The sequence below is a fragment of the Mustela putorius genome, unplaced genomic scaffold (assembly GCF_011764305.1).
Source record: "Mustela putorius furo isolate JIRA1106 unplaced genomic scaffold, ASM1176430v1.1 tig00003858_pilon_pilon_pilon, whole genome shotgun sequence".
Lineage (NCBI taxonomy): Eukaryota > Metazoa > Chordata > Mammalia > Carnivora > Mustelidae > Mustela > Mustela putorius.
In genome coordinates, this window is record NW_025422010.1 from 12,040,073 (window position 1) to 12,047,779 (window position 7,707).

Below are 7,707 nucleotides of genomic sequence, written 5' to 3' on the forward strand. Positions count from 1 at the left end.
TCTAGAGAAAAACAGCAAGGAGAGGGAGGTTAGCAACAACTTTTAGGTAGCCAGACAGCACTATCTGTCATGTATTATCAAATTCCAATATCATTTGTATTTGAACTTTAAAACAGGGTTACATGGACTTAAAAAAAAAAAAAATTCTGGTCTGGTGTTTTCACTTACTATGTCATGAATATTTCATCTCAAAATCTGATCGAGTTACTGTACAGCAGGGATCAGCAAACGATGCCATTACAGGGTAAAGCCATTCCACTCTCTGCCTGGTTTTGCAAATAAAGTCTCACTGAAGGACAGCCACGCTCATTGGTTTCCACACTGCTTTGGAATGTGAAGGGCGAGTGTCAGTACTCTTACAGAGACCACACCGCTGGCAAGGTCTTAGGTAGTTATTATCTGGCCCTGGACATAAAATGTTTGTTAACCCTAACTGGACAGCATCTTTAACGGCTGCTGATTTTCAATACAGTGGATGCAGATCCCCTGGATTATCAAACCAATTCTCTACTTTTCAATACTGACATTGTTCTAGTTTCCACCATCACAAAGAAAACAGTAATGAACATCCATGCAAAATTTTGCAAATATCTCTATTTTTTTTTAAGATTTTATTTATTTATTTATTTGTCAGAGAGAGAGAGAGAGCGAGAGAGAGGGCATGCACAAGCAGGGGAAACAGCGGGCAGAGGGAGAAGCAAGCTTTCCACTGAGCAGGGAGCTGGATGTAGGACTTGATTCCAGGATCCCAGGGTCATGACCTGAGCCAAAGGCAGACGCTTGACCGACTGAGCCACCCAGGCATCCCTAATTTTTATAGGAAAGAGAAAGTATAATGTAGTTGTTAACAGCATAGTCTCTGAGGCTTGATTCCTGGGTTCAAATCCTAGCTTTAATAATCATTAGCTCTGTGACCTTGAGGAAATGACTTAACCTTTATATACCTCAGTTTTCTCAATCGCAAAACCTACCTCGGAACTGTTGTGACAATTATGAGTTAATACCTGCGTGGTGCTTAGAAAAATGGCTGGCATGAACTAAGTGCTATGTTTATTATCTATTGTTGTTAGTTTTTTGTCATCATTATCATTAGCAGTAGGTTAAATCCCTAATGGTGGAATTGCTCAAAGAGTAGGCAGATTTTAAAACTTATATTACGTGGCAACTATGTTTTCCTATTTCTGAGCAACAGTGAATATTATGTTTTAGAAAGAAGGGTGTGTCGGTTCTTTTTTCATATTAGGAGGCGAATAACTGTAATCAAAATGCAATTGTTGTTCACAAGTTTGTTATTTTCTCATTATTGGTGAAATTCATTGATTTTTGCCTATTTGCCATTTGAATTTCTTATCTTATGAATTGCCTTGTTTTTTTTCCTTTTATCCATTGTTTCCAATTAATTTTTTTAAGGTATTGGACATATTTTTATATATTATATACTCTTTGGTGCCTACATTGAAAAATTATTCCTTGTTTTATCTTTATTGTTTAATTTTCTTTTTGATATTCATTAACTAAAATAGTATTTTTAAGTGCAAAGTATCAACTTTTTTCCTTATGATTTTGGTCTTTGATTCCTTTGATTTCTTACTATCCTGGGATCCAATACATATTCACTCACATTTTCTTTATTTTTTAACAGTCTAATTTTTTTTACTTTTGAATCTTTAATCCACCTGGAATTCATTCTGAATGTTGTGAAGCAGGAACCTAACTTTTATTTAACTGAATAGCGAACTTGACAGGATTTGTTAAAAATCTTGACCTGCTAACAAGAAGTATCAGCTTGGATATATATAAAATGTCTTTCATTGTTTTACCCATCTATGTGCATGCATATATTTAATTTTTATTTTCTTTTAATTATTAGAACTTTAATAATTTACTCATTATTGTAACTTTATAATATATTTGGGTCTGCATAGTTATTATTTCTTTACTAATTTTTTAACTTTTTCTTTTTAAACAGTTACAGAGTCACAAGATTCAAAGGTAGCACAGTGAGGTTCCACGTACCTTTCTCCCATGGTTTCCTTGTGGTTACATCTTACATGATTATAGTACAAGATCAAAACCAGGAAACTGACATTGGTATGACATGCGTGTGTAATTCCATGCCATTTTATCACATGCGTAGATGTCTATAACCACCACGGATATACAGATTCCAGTAATCAACTGCTACAATCAGGTTAAAAAGCTATCCTATCACCACAAAGATCTCCCTTGTTCTACTACTTTGTGGTTATCCCCAGCTCCCTCCTTCCCCACTGGCCGACCCTTGACCAACATCTCTGGCTTCTGAAAACCAGTAATCTGTTCTCCATTTCTATAATTTTGGTATTTAGAGAATTTTATAGAAATGGAATTATACCATATGAACCCTTTCAGACTGGCTTTTTTTTTCCCATTCAGCCCAATGAACATAAGAATCATTCAAGTTATAGCATCTATCAATAATTTGTTCTTTTTTATTGTTGAGTGGGTTTCCTCAGTAGGGAGGTAGCAGAGCTTAACTATTCACTTATTGAGGGACATTTTGATTGTTTCCAAATTTTGGCCATTATGTGTAAAGCTGCTATAAACAAATGTGTACACAATTTTGTGTTGATATAAGTTTTCAGTTCTTCAGGATAAATGCCCAAACATGTGAATGCTAGGTCATATAACAAGGGTATGTTAATTTTTCTTAAAAACAGCTAAATTACTCTTAAGTGATTATATCATTTACATACCCAGCTGCAATGCATGAGAGACCCTGTTTCTCCTCAACATCATAGGCACTTGGTATTGACTATTTTTTTTTTTAATTTCAGCTCTTTTAGGAGAAATGTAGTGGAAACTCATCACAAACTTCATTTGCATTTTCCTAATGGCTAGTGATGTTGAATATCTTTTCATAGGCTTATTTGTCATCCATACATACTCTTTAGTGAAATGTCTATTCATGCCTGTTGCCCATTTTCTGATTGGATTGTTTGTGCTTTCTTAAACTGTTGAGAATGAAGTGCTCTTTATGTATCATAGATGTGAGTCTTATCAGGACATATGATTTACAGATATTTTCTTCCGGCTTATAATAGCTTCTCTTTTTATTCTCTTATTGATTCAGTTTTCTACAGAGAAAGAAAATTAATTTTGACAAGGTCAAGTTCATTGATCTTTTCTTTTTTTTGGTATGGATTATGCTTATGCAGAAACTCTTCACCATGTCCAAATCTCTCCCAAAGAGTTTTCCCCTAAACATTTTATAATTTTGGATTTTACTTTAAAATCAAACATATTTTAGGTTATATCTTATTTAAGGTGTGAAATTCTGATCCAGGTTTATTTGTTTATTCTCAATATAAACACATAAATATTTAGTTTATTCAATTATTATTATTCCTGCACTTTAATCCAGAAATTCCCCTTCTAAGAGTTTATACAGTTTAATCCAGAAATTCCCCTTCTAAGAGTTTCTCAAGAGAAATGATTTTTGTCTTGTAACCACATTTTGGTCAGAAGTGCTTTGGCTCCCTATACCTCCTTATGCTTACCTAAATACTTTGGAGTGTTCTATTTTGCTTTATGGAGATATAATTTACATAATATATAATTCATCCCTTTTTTAAAAAGATTTTATTTATTTCACAGAGAGAGAGAGATCACAAGTAGGCAGAGAGGCTGGCAGAGAGGGGCGAGGGGAAGCAGGCTCCCTGCTGAGCAGAGAGCCTGATGCAGGCTTGATCCCAGGACTCTGAGATCATGACCTGAGCCAAAGGCAGAAGCTTAACCCACTGAGCCACCCAGGTGCCCCAATTCATCCCTTTTTTGTATTCTATTTATTCGGTGTTTTTTATAGTATATTTACAGAGTTGTACAACCATAACCACAGTTTCATTTTAGGACATTTTTATTACCCTAAAAAGAAACCTTGTGCCCTTTTATAATCACTCCCCAATCCCACCCCAACACCAGACAACTAACTCTACTTCCTGGTTCTGTAGATTTATTTTCTCTAGACTTTTCATACAATTTGAGTGATAGATTCAAATATGTGATTTCCTGCACCTGGTTTCTTTCACTGAGTATAATGTTTTCAAGATTGTCCACATTGTAGCATGTCAGCTCTTCATTCCTTTTTTTTTTTTTTTTTTTTTTTCCCAAAGATTCGTTTAGGTGTTTGAGGTAGGGGAAGGGGCAGAGGCAGAGAGAAAGAGAATCTCAAGCAGGCCCCCCTCTGTGCATGGAGCCTGAGGTGGGCTTCATCTCAAGACCCTGAGATCATGACCTAAGCTGAAACCAAGAGTCGGATGCTTAACCAGCTGAGCCACTCAGGCACCCCTCTTCATTCCTTTTTACTGTTCAATAGTATTTCCTTGTATGGATGCACATTCTGGTTATCCATTCACAAGCTGATGGACATTGGGTTGTTTCCACTTTTTAGCCATTATGAGTAATGCTGCTATAAATGTTCATGTACAAGTTTTATGTGGAAATAGATTTTCCTGTCTCTTGGGTAAAGCTCTAGAATAATGTTCATATGGTAAAAAGAAAACCCCAGTTAGATTTTTATTGAAATTAAATTGAGCTTAAAAAAATAATTGGCATCTTTGCAAAACAAATCTTTGTCATTATATCCAGAAAAATGGTGTTACTACATTTATTTAAATGTTAGAACCTCCTTCCAATTCTTCTGCTTATGTAGGCTTCATGATTAATGGGAGGCTGTCTAGTATTTCTAATTAATTTCTGTATACCTCCCTTTTGTCCACAAATCCATTCACTGTCTTGTACATGGACAATGCATGACAGGTACTCACCAGTCACTTTCTTTGGTGTTTGGGATGCAGCAGGGAACAAAACCAAGTAGCTGCTCTCATTGAGCTTACTTTCTGGACAAATGAAGGGACAATTTTCCTGGAATCTTAAAATAGCTGATAGAATGGTGGCTCGAGTTACCATACTGGGAAGCGGGATGATGGGGGGTAGGGGCGGAGTTAGAGTTCCAGGCAGATGTCAGGCCATCTTTCCAATCCAGAAGGCCTTTGAGATGTAAATGACCCATAGTGTTTAGACCTGCCTGTGACAGAGGTTTCCTCCTGAACTGTCAGGTCTATAGTGCTGGGGAAAGGCCCCTGATGAAGAACAGATCAGTGCCGTCTCACTGGCAGGAGGGGAGGAGGGGAGAGCCACACTCGCGGAAATAAAATAACCTGTGACAAAACCGATGGGACTTCCATTTACAATCTCGCCAGCTTGTAGGATCCTGGAATCCCTGTCAATTCCTCAGGGGTATTATTTATATTGGGCTGGCTATCGGGCCTTGTGATTGACAGCAAAACTCTAAAAAAAAAACGGTGCGTTTGCTTGGAGGGAGAAGTGTAATAGGGAGAAACATCCCCCTGTGAGCATGAATTTGGGGACAGCAATATCCCAAGGAGAAGAGAAGAAGGATGACGGTGGCAACTTAGAGAAGGCGGATGGCGTCCCTGAGCCCTGCGGAGCCGATGGCCAGGAAAGCCCAGAGAGGATGTCCAGAGGAGGAAAGGCTTCTGGCAGAGGAAGAGGAAGAGGAAGAGCTGCCCTCCAGAGGCACAGGGCTTACAGTCCTTTTGCCTGGAAGTCCTAGGAGAATGAGTATGGAAGAAGGACCCACCCAGAAAACCACCAAGAAAATTTTGCAAACAGCTAGTCCATGAACATTAACCCTGTACAGAGATGCTATGATGAGAAGTTATTAAATAACCTATAGAATCCACACTTCTGATACAACACCTGAGAAGGAAATGCAGAGGAGTGTTTGAATGCCACGTGAGTTCATCACCTGATTTACATATAGAAATACTTCATGAAACGTTTCTTCAAAAACAGACTGAAAGAGGGTTGAACTCTTGCTCCGTGTTAAAACAATATAGGTCTCTAGGTAGTTATCCCTCTGAGGATAGGGAGGTTCTGAATACAAATAACCAGAGGTGAAATTCCCCTGATGATCCAGAAGCTTCTGTGAGCTCACTAATGATCGGGAGAAGGGAGTAAACAGTACCCTAACTAGTGGTGAGACAAATGAAGGAAGTATTCTAGACACCCATAAGGACACAGACCAACAGCAAAAGATCTGTCTGGATACAGAAAATGTGCTAGGCGAAAAATATGAGGTTCGACTGGGGAAAAGTGCCAACTAATACCTCTGGGGTATTGTCCAGAGAAACGAGGTAGTTAATGAGCTAGAGAAACCTGAAAAGCAGCTTTGCTGAAAGAAGCCAGAACAGAGAGAATATAAGAAAGCAGGTAGGTGTCTGCTGTGTGATCCTGAAGGTCAATATGTTAAGTGGCAAAAGCAAACAAAAACCAAAAACCAAACAAACCGACACCCACCCCCCAAGACCACCAAATGACCAAAGACAAAGATCCTTGGTTATCTAACCATCAAGATAGCTAAGACCATCTTTTCAAAGTATATTCTTGAAGAATACTGGTGTTCCATAACTAGGTCAAGTTGTCCCCTGGCTCAAGTAAATGACTGTGCTTTTTTCCAATGTTTAGGATGTGATCACATCCTAAAGGTTTCCTTCCATATTCCTTAAAATATTTGTGGCTTACTCTATTTCTGCATGGGAATCAATGTCAGATAATTTGTGATTCAATACCAAATCATGCATTTATTTCAAGTTCAGTATCTCAAAATGTTCCCAAGAAGAACTCGAGATTTTCAAGTATCCCACCTCCTTAAGAAGTTTGAGAATCACTAATCCAAGTGAGGGCCAAATCCAGAGCTGTATAAAGCCAAACTCAACAGCTTCTAAATGTTTCGGGACATTGGAAGTTCTACTGTGTTTTGTACAAACCAATCTTTCCAGTCACACAGAAAAGCAGAAAGTGCAGTGCCTGACTGACATTACATAAAGGACCTATCTCCAGCTTCCACAGCTTTAAGCAAGAATATAAGGGAATGGAAGACAGGAAAGAATCTTTAAAAGCCATCTAGTACTTTCTTCATATCTCATTCAATACCAACTATTCAACATTATGCATCATTTAAATAGTGCATTAATATGTATCGTGTCCAAGAGGTTATGCAATATGCCCTTGAGATTTTTATGGCTGCAAATGCAAAGAGGGAATCAAATTATCTAGTTGACTTTCTACATCCTTTGTATAAATAGGACATTTTCAGTCTCCACCTCACCTTGGGAGGCAAAGTATCACCCAGGAAAAGGGTATGAAAATGACCATTTCGAGGTGGTTTAGAAACCATTTTGCTCCGGGTTAGGAGACGACAGTGACTTTTGATGTCTCTGCAGGCCAGTGGAGACGGGCCCAGGTAATCAAAGAGCTGGTTCCACTGATGAAGGCTTAGAGCCTTTAACTTCCTCCCAGCTGAGAAGCTGGACTCCTGACCCTGCCCTGACCACTACCCCCACCAGGTGCGCTCAGCTGTAAGCAGACACTCCTGCAGAAATCCCTTTGCTGCTTACAAGGGGGAAACGGCAGTCTCTGAGTTCAAAGACTTCTCAAGTAAGCCATTAGCTCTATGTTCTAATGTGCAAGCTCTTACAGCGGTGGCTGCAAATTACTGTCTCTTCTAATTCCCCTCCCTTGGGTCGCAGATTCTCAGTCTTGATCATAATATATTTATCTCTGTAAATGGGGGAAACATCGTTTCCTGGGGCGGGGTGGGGGGAGAAAATGGAGCTGGAGCACTGATTGGTATCAAAATCTTCT